Raw genomic sequence first — 12,051 nt, forward strand, 5'->3', positions numbered from 1 at the left:
TGTTTTCTTATGACTCGGTTCAACCGAGTCACAAGATGGCTGCCAACACTTTCTAGTTTGAAGTGTTGGCAGCCAATCCCAATTAAGTTTGTGCTCGGGAGGATTCCCAAATCCTCCTCGGTGCTCAGATATCGATATTTGATTTTTTTAAATTTCTCAGGAACTACTGAACGGATTTACACCATTTAAAAAAAAGGTTGCTTTTTGAACCAAGAACAAAATTTTTGCCAAATTTGCTGTTATTCCGTTCAGCAGTTCGGGCTGTAGCAAGTTCCAAAATTCATATGGTAATTAACATGGTGAAAACGTGTTTTGGGACCCCCCTTTTTTGCTCAGCCCCGCTTGACGAATCACGCAGAAACTTTCAAGAGAGGAACTGACCAGACCACCCCATAAGTTTTGAATTTTTCGCGAAGATTCGTCATTCGGTGTCAAAGATATTGGCAATAGAAAAAACGCTTTTTGAATAGAAACAAGGTCCTAACTATAACTACCTACTGGTGACCGCCAGTAGAAGATATATATATATATATATATATATTCACTGAAAAAAACATAGGTTTTAGGCCTTATATAGTTAGGAATTAACATATAAAAAACCATTGAAATTCACTGAAAAAACCATAGGTTTTAGGCCTTATATAGTTAGGAATTAGCATTTAAAAAAACCATTGAAATTGCTCCTATATAGTTAGTTGAACTAACTATATATGGCGCACCCGTAATCCACTGCTGATGATGTCACATATTACATCATTCATGACATGGTCAGTGACATCACTGATGACATCACTGATGACATCTCAAATGACATCACTGATGAGGTCCCACAAGGCCCCCCCAAGGCCCCCCCCCCCCCAAAAAAATCGCGGGGTGCTCGCAAGGTGCTCGCACGGTGCGCGCACGGTGCGCGCTTATAGATATATAATTGACTTTAACTTTAACTTTCTCAGGAACTACTGGAGGGATTTACACTATTTAACCAAAAGCGTGATCTGCATACCAGACTCTACCATTTTGCCAAGTTTGGTGTAATTCCGTTCAGCGGTTCGGGCTGTAGCCGTGTCTAAAGGTCCTATGGAAATTAACATGGGGAAAACACGTTTTGGGACGCCCCTTTTTTCTCGGCCCCCGCTTGACGAATCTACCCGAAACTTTCAGGGAAGAAGCGGAGCGGAACGGGCCATCTTCTTTGAGAAATTCGCGAACATTCAACAACCGGCGCCAAAGTTATTCCCAATAGAATGTTGCGGATTTCCTATGGAAACTAGGTCCTAACTATATATACCTACTGGCGACCGCCAGTAGGTAATATATATATATATATATATATATATATATATATATATATATATATATATATTGGCAGCGTGACCAAGGGCTTTTTGGCCCGAAACGCGTCGCTGGTTCTGTTGTTTTAAAATAAATTACCATCTTGCTGACTCTGCTGGTCCGGTCCTCATTCTTTGCTGGCGTGGGGGCGGTGTCTGCGAGCGCAGAGCGAGCTGAGGAGGAGCTTTGTCTTCATATATATATATATATATGTATATATATATATATATATAAGTCAAAGGTTGTTGCCTGTTGTGGAATAAGCCGCTAGACAGGTGTAAGTTCGCCAAATATTTTATTGCAGGGAACAGCGGGGGCATTGCCTTTTCAGCACGGCAAAATGGTCCGGTCTTAGCCGACGCGTTTCGTGATCATTCACTTCTTCAAAGGCTCCGGCACAGCGTTTAACACAGGTAATTGACAGTCCTTCATTATATCCCTTCCCGCCCATGTGGGCGTGGCAGCAAAGCATCTTGGAAGTTGAAGTGTTTGTCGTATTTTGCCCATGTGGGCCCTCTGTTAGCTGCTGCTTTAAACAAAATTAAACACCTCAGTGGGTTGTGGTGAAAGGCATTGAGTCCCCACATGCACATCTCATTCCTGCAATAACAGCTCCTGTCTCCCTGGCGGTGGCGTCATTTTGGCGTCATCATGGAAATGCCGGCGGCATCAGGGCTCCTTCCGCGACCCAGGCAGGGCCGCAAAATACAAGTCAAAGGTTGTTGCCTGTTGTGGAATAAGCCGCTAGACAGGTGTAAGTTCGCCAAATATTTTATTGCAGGGAACAGCGGGGGCATTGCCTTTTCAGCACGGCAAAATGGTCCGGTCTTAGCCGACGCGTTTCGTGATCATTCACTTCTTCAAAGGCTCCGGCACAGCGTTTAACACAGGTAATTGACAGTCCTTCATTATATCCCTTCCCGCCCATGTGGGCGTGGCAGCAAAGCATCTTGGAAGTTGAAGTGTTTGTCGTATTTTGCCCATGTGGGCCCTCTGTTAGCTGCTGCTTTAAACAAAATTAAACACCTCAGTGGGTTGTGGTGAAAGGCATTGAGTCCCCACATGCACATCTCATTCCTGCAATAACAGCTCCTGTCTCCCTGGCGGTGGCGTCATTTTGGCGTCATCATGGAAATGCCGACCGGCATCAGGGCTCCTTCCGCGACCCAGGCAGGGCCGCAAAATACAAGTCAAAGGTTGTTGCCTGTTGTGGAATAAGCCGCTAGACAGGTGTAAGTTCGCCAAATATTTTATTGCAGGGAACAGCGGGGGCATTGCCTTTTCAGCACGGCAAAATGGTCCGGTCTTAGCCGACGCGTTTCGTGATCATTCACTTCTTCAAAGGCTCCGGCACAGCGTTTAACACAGGTAATTGACAGTCCTTCATTATATCCCTTCCCGCCCATGTGGGCGTGGCAGCAAAGCATCTTGGAAGTTGAAGTGTTTGTCGTATTTTGCCCATGTGGGCCCTCTGTTAGCTGCTGCTTTAAACAAAATTAAACACCTCAGTGGGTTGTGGTGAAAGGCATTGAGTCCCCACATGCACATCTCATTCCTGCAATAACAGCTCCTGTCTCCCTGGCGGTGGCGTCATTTTGGCGTCATCATGGAAATGCCGACCGGCATCAGGGCTCCTTCCGCGACCCAGGCAGGGCCGCAAAATACAAGTCAAAGGTTGTTGCCTGTTGTGGAATAAGCCGCTAGACAGGTGTAAGTTCGCCAAATATTTTATTGCAGGGAACAGCGGGGGCATTGCCTTTTCAGCACGGCAAAATGGTCCGGTCTTAGCCGACGTGTTTCGTGATCATTCACTTCTTCAAAGGCTCCGGCACAGCGTTTAACACAGGTAATTGACAGTCCTTCATTATATCCCTTCCCGCCCATGTGGGCGTGGCAGCAAAGCATCTTGGAAGTTGAAGTGTTTCATGGGCAAAATACGACAAACACTTCAACTTCCAAGATGCTTTGCTGCCACGCCCACATGGGCGGGAAGGGATATAATGAAGGACTGTCAATTACCTGTGTTAAACGCTGTGCCGGAGCCTTTGAAGAAGTGAATGATCACGAAACGCGTCGGCTAAGACCGGACCATTTTGCCGTGCTGAAAAGGCAATGCCCCCGCTGTTCCCTGCAATAAAATATTTGGCGAACTTACACCTGTCTAGCGGCTTATTCCACAACAGGCAACAACCTTTGACTTGTAATTTGCGGCCCTGCCTGGGTCGCGGAAGGAGCCCTGATGCCGGTCGGCATTTCCATGATGACGCCAAAATTACGCCACCGCCAGGGAGACAGGAGCTGTTATTGCAGGAATGAGATGTGCATGTGGGGACTCAATGCCTTTCACCACAACCCACTGAGGTGTTTAATTTTGTTTAAAGCAGCAGCTAACAGAGGGCCCACATGGGCAAAATACGACAAACACTTCAACTTCCAAGATGCTTTGCTGCCACGCCCACATGGGCGGGAAGGGATATAATGAAGGACTGTCAATTACCTGTGTTAAACGCTGTGCCGGAGCCTTTGAAGAAGTGAATGATCACGAAACGCGTCGGCTAAGACCGGACCATTTTGCCGTGCTGAAAAGGCAATGCCCCCGCTCTTCCCTGCAATAAAATATTTGGCGAACTTACACCTGTCTAGCGGCTTATTCCACAACAGGCAACAACCTTTGACTTGTAATTTGCGGCCCTGCCTGGGTCGCGGAAGGAGCCCTGATGCCGGTCGGCATTTCCATGATGACGCCAAAATGACGCCACCGCCAGGGAGACAGGAGCTGTTATTGCAGGAATGAGATGTGCATGTGGGGACTCAATGCCTTTCACCACAACCCACTGAGGTGTTTAATTTTGTTTAAAGCAGCAGCTAACAGAGGGCCCACATGGGCAAAATACGACAAACACTTCAACTTCCAAGATGCTTTGCTGCCACGCCCACATGGGCGGGAAGGGATATAATGAAGGACTGTCAATTACCTGTGTTAAACGCTGTGCCGGAGCCTTTGAAGAAGTGAATGATCACGAAACGCGTCGGCTAAGACCGGACCATTTTGCCGTGCTGAAAAGGCAATGCCCCCGCTGTTCCCTGCAATAAAATATTTGGCGAACTTACACCTGTCTAGCGGCTTATTCCACAACAGGCAACAACCTTTGACTTGTAATTTGCGGCCCTGCCTGGGTCGCGGAAGGAGCCCTGATGCCGGTCGGCATTTCCATGATGACGCCAAAATGACGCCACCGCCAGGGAGACAGGAGCTGTTATTGCAGGAATGAGATGTGCATGTGGGGACTCAATGCCTTTCACCACAACCCACTGAGGTGTTTAATTTTGTTTAAAGCAGCAGCTAACAGAGGGCCCACATGGGCAAAATACGACAAACACTTCAACTTCCAAGATGCTTTGCTGCCACGCCCACATGGGCGGGAAGGGATATAATGAAGGACTGTCAATTACCTGTGTTAAACGCTGTGCCGGAGCCTTTGAAGAAGTGAATGATCACGAAACGCGTCGGCTAAGACCGGACCATTTTGCCGTGCTGAAAAGGCAATGCCCCCGCTGTTCCCTGCAATAAAATATTTGGCGAACTTACACCTGTCTAGCGGCTTATTCCACAACAGGCAACAACCTTTGACTTATATATATATATATATCCGAACAAGAATGCCGTAACCGCTGTACTCCAAAGCAAAGCTCGGGGGAGTACCGGCAAAATGGAGACGCCTCTCCATATTTAAGGATTCCAGCAATCCCCTTCCAAAGAAAGGGTGTCGACACATGTGTTCGCATCTGTTCTTGGGAAAGGGATTGTTTGAACATGAGAATGTATATATATATATATATATATATATATATATATATATATATATATATATATATATATATATATATATATATATATATATATATATTCTTGTAGATTCTGCAACCAGCGTGCTTACACCACAGAATGACGGACCACCATATATATATATATATATTGCTTGATAGCGCTGTTAGATGTTGTCAAGGCTCCCCGTCCTACTTCCCATGCGGCACACTGTGTGCTTGTAATCTATCGCAGTCAGATTGGAGGACGCAGATTGAGCTATGCTTTGTCGCCATTTGAACGCGCCCCCTGCAGTGATCTGAGAGATCACTGCGGGTGCGCGTTAAAGACTCAGAAGTTGCCGGTCTAGTCGTCACAGCCTTTGAAGGCTGATCAGCAGTGAGGTGCTTTGGCAGCGTTCAAAGCCATGCACTTCACCAATGGTTTGAGTGAAGGAGAGCTCAGGAATTTTCTTAGTTAGTCAGTGTTTAGTATAGCCCAGTTCATTTTTAGGATAGCTAGCGTCTTGTGTGCGACGATATTAATATATTTATTAAATAGTAGAGTGTAAATATTGGAGATTATTAATTTGATGTTATTTAATTGCAGTTCGCATAGAAGTGTTACTCCAGAAGAAGCAACAGTGGGTGCCAAGCGGTGCAGAAGTGAACCCAGAAGCAAGGCAGTCTCTTCTCTGTCCCCTTCCCCTTTCCCCTGTGGGGTTCATGCGAGAGCTTGTAACTAGAGGAATCGTGTGGAGGTCTGCAGGGGGAATTTGGAACTCGCATCATTCTGCTCCTGTGAGTGTACTGAGGACAGTGAGTATACAAGTAGGGCCTTGACAGAGTGATGTGCCCAAGAAGTGAACTCACCCAAGCAGAATGGCGGAACGTTATGATTAAAGGAGTCTGGGAAAATTCTAGAAGTAATACAGCAGGAGTTAATGGCGGTTAGAGAGGAGAATATTTATTTATTTATTTATTTTTTAGCACTTCTAAGGCGCGCAGCTACCCACAAAGGGTTTCCCGGCGCCAAGATAGCAGAGTCCAAAACACAACAGGAGAGGAGACAGTCAGCAGCCAACTATTTGTCAAATAGCCAAGTTTTAACACTTTTTCTAAATCTCAGATGCTTTTCTTCTTTGCGTATGTGGGGGGGAGTGTGTTCCAGAGGGTGGGCCCGAGGTAGGAAAAGGATCTCCCACCCATTCTGGCCAGTTTGTACCTGGGAACAGCAAAGTTCGCTGCTGTACAAGAGCGAAGGTTGCGGTTGGGGAAGTAGGGCTTGGCAAGATCTTGTAAGTACCTGGGGGCAGTGCCAGCTTTGATTTTAAACAGATAGTTCAGGGCTTTGAATCGAATCCGATTTTCCACCCTTAGCCAGTGCAGATCCCTAAGATGTTTTGTGATCCTAGCAGATCTAGGGATTCTGCATAGCAGTCTAGCAGCAGAGTTTTGCACAAGCTGCAGGCGTCTTATCACTGCTTTGTTGGAGCCCAGGTAGAGGATGTTCCCGTAGTCAAGCCGAGATGTAACTAAGGCATTGACTACGGTCTTCTGGGTAATATGGCCCTAAAGACTGAAATTGAAGCCTCTAAGAGGAAAACCTTAGAATTGGCGGTCAAGTTGAAGAGTGAGGGTCCTGGGGATAAATTTCACCATTCCACTTCTAGTTCAGCTACGACAAGTACCAGTGCAAACCTGAATCCAGGTAGTACCACACAAGTAGTGCATTCCTTTGCCCCAGTTATTCCCCTAGCTCCACCAGAACGTTTTAGAGGAGACCCCAAAAGGCTCAGATCTTCCTCCCTCAGTGTTCATTACATTTCATGTGCCATCCAACCGTCTTTCCAGATGCACAGTCTTGTATTGCTTTTATCCTCCCCCATTTCAGTGGAGATGCAGCTTCATGGTCAATGCCACTGGTCACGCAAAATGAGCCAATACTATATGATTATGAAGAGTTCAAAAATGTTGGCGAATCTTTGATCGAAGAAAGATGGCTCAGGCAACAGATAACAAATTGCTAGAATTAAGACAAGGAAATTGTGAACTGCTGACTTATTTATCGCAATTCAATAAATTAGTGGTAGAGACTGAGTGGCCCAAATGAAAGAGAGCAGCTTTATTCTATAAAGGTTTGAAGGATGGGCTGAAGGACGCCTTGGCACAAATTCTCAATCTTCCCAATGAGGTGTCTGCTTTGATAGACCTTGTACTGCAAATCGATTACCACCTCTGAGAGAAAAGAAGATCATTTTGCACAAGTATTCCTAGATTCGATCGAGGACAAACAGACTTAATGAAAACGTTGGAGAAATAATTGGGAGTCGAACCAATGAAAATTGGTAAAATTAGGAGCCCACTTTCCAAGGAAGAGTAGGAAAAAAAAAGACAAAATAATCTCTGTCTCTATTGTGGTATAAGTAGGCACCTTGTTAAAAGTTGCCCAAAAATGCCAAAACTCTACAAGAAGGAAAACTCGCAGCACCACCATTAGGAGGAGTTGGACTGGTGGATGTAAAAGAGAAAACCGCTCCAAAAGGTCATCAAGTTGCAAAGACGTTACAGTCTTTGGCTCCTCATCTGGTCTTAACTACGACCTTGAAGTTTAGAGAAAAGACCCTTTTAGGAGTCACTGTGATGTTGGGTTCTGGGGCCACAGGGAATTTTTGCGACATAACATTTGCCTCCATGGTGGGCTTAGAATCAATTTGGAAGTTTAGAAGTGCAGCAGTAAGGGCAGTTGATGGAACAAATGTATCGTCAGGACCAATCGTTATCGACGCCCTCCAATTCCAACTCATTTTGGGACTACCATGGTTAACAGAACATAACCCGACAATAAATTGGAGTGAGAGAACTGCGGTTTAAGACTCCTAATATTGCACTGAACATTGCAGTCATGAAAAGGTGGAAAACAAGAAAGAGTCCAGCCTCCCAGTTGTGCGAGAACAAGCTAATGGTGTGTACGGTTCAAACTGCAAAACTCCCGAAAGAATATCAAGAATTCGCCGATGTGTTCAATGAAACAGAGGCAAAAAAACTACTGCCATACCGGTTTTATGACTGTAAAATTGATCTGGAACCAGGAGTTAATCTATTGTGCATCAGAATTTACGCTCTCACTGAAAAGGAAAATCAGTATTTGAAGCACTATTTGCAAAACAAATTTGGAAATGGTTTCATCCAACCCTCACAGTCTCCAGTCTCTTCACCACTCTTTCATTCCCGAGAAGGATGTCAAATTAAGGACTTGTATTGACTATCGCGCACTGAATAAAATAACTACTAAGAATCGTTATCCCTTACCTTTGATTTCAGTTTTACTGGATCAACTAAAAGGTGCAAATATTTTTAGGAAATTGATTTGTGGGGTGTGTACCACCTTATCAGCGTGCGTGAAGGAGAAGAGTGGAAAACGTCCTTCAGACCCAAATATGGATTATTTGAATATCAGGTAGTGCTATTAGGTCTCTGCAACACCCCGCGGCATTCCAATACTTTATCAACAACGTGTTAAAGGAATTTATTGATCAATGTGCAATTGTAAAAAATTGACGATATTTTGATTTATTCATCTACCGAAGAGGAGCATCAGTTACAGGTCAAAAGAATTTTACAGCGTCTAAGAGAAAACTGTTTGTACGCAAAGTTAGATAAATGGGCCTTTGGAGTAAGATCAGTGGATTTCTTAGGATTCATCGTCGCTCCAGAGGGTCTGACTATGGACAAGAAAAAGGATTGAAGTGGTACTTGAATGGTCTCCTCAAGCAACTGTGAAGGAAGTACTAATCTTTACTGGCTTTGCCAATTTCTACAGGAGGTTCATTAAGGATTTTTCTCAGAAGGTCATACCAATCACCAGACTTTAAAAAAAGAGAACTCCTTTCCAATGTTCTACTGGGGCAGAAGAAGCCTTTCAGTCTTTAAAGGAAAGCTTCACCTCAGCACCAGTGTTGTTACATGCTGATCCAAGTCAACAATTTTACGTAGAAACTGATGCTTCAGAGGAGTCTTGTCACAGCGTCATAAAGATACCAGACAGTTGCATCCAATCGCATATCATTCTAGGAAACTACTTCCGGCAGCAATCAACTACACTATTACGGAAAAATAATTATTGGCCATCAAGGATGCCTTTCAGGAGTGGAGACACAATCTTTTAGGGGCAAATCATGTAGTGACAGTATTTACGGACCACAGGAATTTGTAATTTTTGAAATCAGCCAGAACCCTGGCTCCTCGACAACTACCATGGTCCCTATACTTCGCTGACTACGACTTTGTCATCACCAATCGACCAGGCAAGAATAATGGAAAGGCGGATGCCTTATCCAGAATTGATACTGAAGTGAAAAAAACATGTTTGCAGGAGCTGCGAATCATTCCTGAAACCAAAATAATTGGGGCTACTGTGAAGGAATTAATAGAAGAAAAGATCAGAAAAGAAATGACGCTTGAGGAAATACGAAATTGGTTTGAAGAAGGTCCTGGGAGAGAGATTCCCCAGCGATTGCCTTACCATGCAGACACATTGTATTGGGCAACTTGTGAACTCCAACAGCAAGCATTGTTTGACTGCCATGACAGTCCCTTGGCCGGTCATTCTGAAATTCCTCATACGGAAGAATTACTTAAGAGACAATTTTGGTGGCCCAGCATGACAAAAGATGTTCAACAATATGTAGTAGGATGCAAGACTTGTGCACGAGGAAAGTCGGATCGGCAAGCCCCTCACGGGCTGTAACAACCCTTACCCACTCCTCCTCACCCATGGCACACTGTCACCATGGTTCCGATAGTGGATTTGCCCTCCAGTCAGGGATACAGTTCAATATTAATAATGGTGGAAGCTTTCTCTATTATGGCTCACTTTGTCGCCTTAAAGGGAAACCCAAATGCCAAACAGTTAGCCATGCAGTTCAATCAGCATTTGATTAAGATTAATGGAATCCCTAAGATTCTGATTACTGATCAAGGATCTCAATTCTTGTCCCATTATTGGAAGGCCTTTACTAGAAAGCAGGGCATAGAAATTAGGTATTCCACAAGTTTTCACCCACAAACTGATGGTCAGACAGAGAGAACCAATCAGGAATTTGAAAAATACTTACGGTTGTTTCTGTTAGATCAGGAAGGTGATTGGTCAGATTTCGTTTGGGCAGCTGAATTCGCACACAACAATGCTAAAAATGCTTCCACAGGGTTTTCCCCTTTCTTTTTAAATTATGGGCGGCACCTAAACTTTTCTGTAGCATTTCAAGAGGTGATGGTGCCTGCCGTACAAGATCTAGTTCAACATCTAACAAAAGTTCAAGAATCAGCAACTAGAAATTTGGCTCTAGTGAAAGAACGTTACAGATTAAGTGCGACTAAGAAGAGGAGACCAGGGGCAAATTTGCAGGAGAGAGATATGGTGAGGTTGAACACTAAGAATCTGAGGCTCAGAGGAAATAGAAAATGTCAGACCTGTTTTGTAGGTCCACACTCAGTGGATCAGTAAATAAATCCCGTGACTAACAGGCTAAAACTCCCTTCGCAGGTTAAAATACAACCCGTCTTTAATGTGTCTCTTTTAAAAAAGGTGTCACCATATTTTATGGAAACACAACCTCCAAAACCATTGTTGATTGAAGGCAAGGAAGAATATGAGGTTAAAAAGGATTCTAGATTCAAAAATGGTTAGAGAAAATACATTATTTGATCAATTGGAAAAGCTATGGACTAGAGGAAAGATCTTGGGAGGAGAGATCTGACGTTCATGCTCCTAGATTAATACGAGCCTTTCATCATCAGTATCCTCACAAACCCAAGCCATGAGGTGTGGCCTTGCAGAGGGGTACTGTAAAGGCTCCGCGTCAGACTGCCTGTGCGGCAGACTGTGTAGCCGTAATCTATTGCAGTCGGATCGGGGGACACAGATGGAGCTATGCTTTGTCTGATTTGAACGCGCCCCCTGCAGTGATCAGAGAGAGATCACTGCAGGAACGCGTTAAAGACTCAGAAGTTGCCGGTCACAGCCTTTAAAGGCGCGAGGACAGCCGCTCAGCAGTGAAGTGCATTGGCAGCGTTCGAAGCTGCGCACTTCAACAACGGTTTGAGAGAGAAGGAGAGCTCAGGAATTTTCTTAGGTAGTCAGGGTTTAGTGTAGCTCAAGTTCATTTGTAGAATCAGTTTTAGGTAGCTAGCGTCTCATGTGTGACGATGAGCTAGATAGGATATTAAAATATTAATTAAATAGGAGTACAATGTAAATATTGGAGAAACTTGTTCATAGCAAATCAGTTACACTCACCTGTTCACCTCACGGAGGTCTGCATCAAGGAGTAGAATCCAGCCTTTATAACTGCAAGTACCTGAAAGAAAAAAGATACAGTTTTAGTTATAAGAAATATTTGGAGACTGTCTGATAATTTCAATTTGGAGCATGGTCCCGGATACCGCTGTAGTTATAAGTTAAAGGTACAAAAAGACTCATAGAAGAGAGGCTAAGCCCTAACAAAGGTGGTATAAGTGAATGTATTCAATAAGAGAGTAAAATAGTGTAAAAGAATAAGTTAGAGAAGCTTATTAATTTGATGTTATTTAATTGCAGTTTGCATAGAAGTGTTACTCCAGACTAACAACAGTGGGTGCCTGGCGGTGCAGAAGTGAACCCAGAAGAAAGGCAGTCTCTTCTCTGTCCCCTTTCCCTTCGGGGTTCATGCGAGAGCTTGTAACTAGAAGACTTGTCTGGAGGTCTGCAGGGGGAAAAGAGAACTCACATCATTCTGCTACTGTGAGTGAACTGAGGACAGTGAGTGTACAAGTAGGGCCTTGACAGAAGTGGACGTCAAATACTTCTCAACCCTGTTGTCACAAGGCCTGTCTGAGTGGGCATTAGAAGCTGGAAGACTGCCCTTGAATCAGACG

At 44.4% G+C, this 12,051-nt stretch overlaps 1 protein-coding gene across 2 annotated transcripts in view; it reads right to left on the reverse strand.

Annotated features, from left to right (window-relative positions):
* LOC144832692 (uncharacterized) overlaps nt 1-12,051 on the reverse strand; it is a 148,470-nt gene that overhangs the window by 118,741 nt on the left and 17,678 nt on the right. Inside the window, exon 2 of one of the 2 annotated variants that reach the window (XM_078689112.1) lies at nt 11,435-11,495. The gene's annotated coding sequence lies outside the window, so the exon portion shown is untranslated. Of the gene's footprint in view, nt 1-11,434; nt 11,496-12,051 lie in introns of those variants that run through there. The other variant, XM_078689146.1, reaches the window with a different exon arrangement.

The sequence above is a fragment of the Lissotriton helveticus genome, chromosome 1_1, assembly GCF_964261635.1.
Source record: "Lissotriton helveticus chromosome 1_1, aLisHel1.1, whole genome shotgun sequence".
Classification (NCBI taxonomy): Eukaryota; Metazoa; Chordata; class Amphibia; order Caudata; family Salamandridae; genus Lissotriton; species Lissotriton helveticus.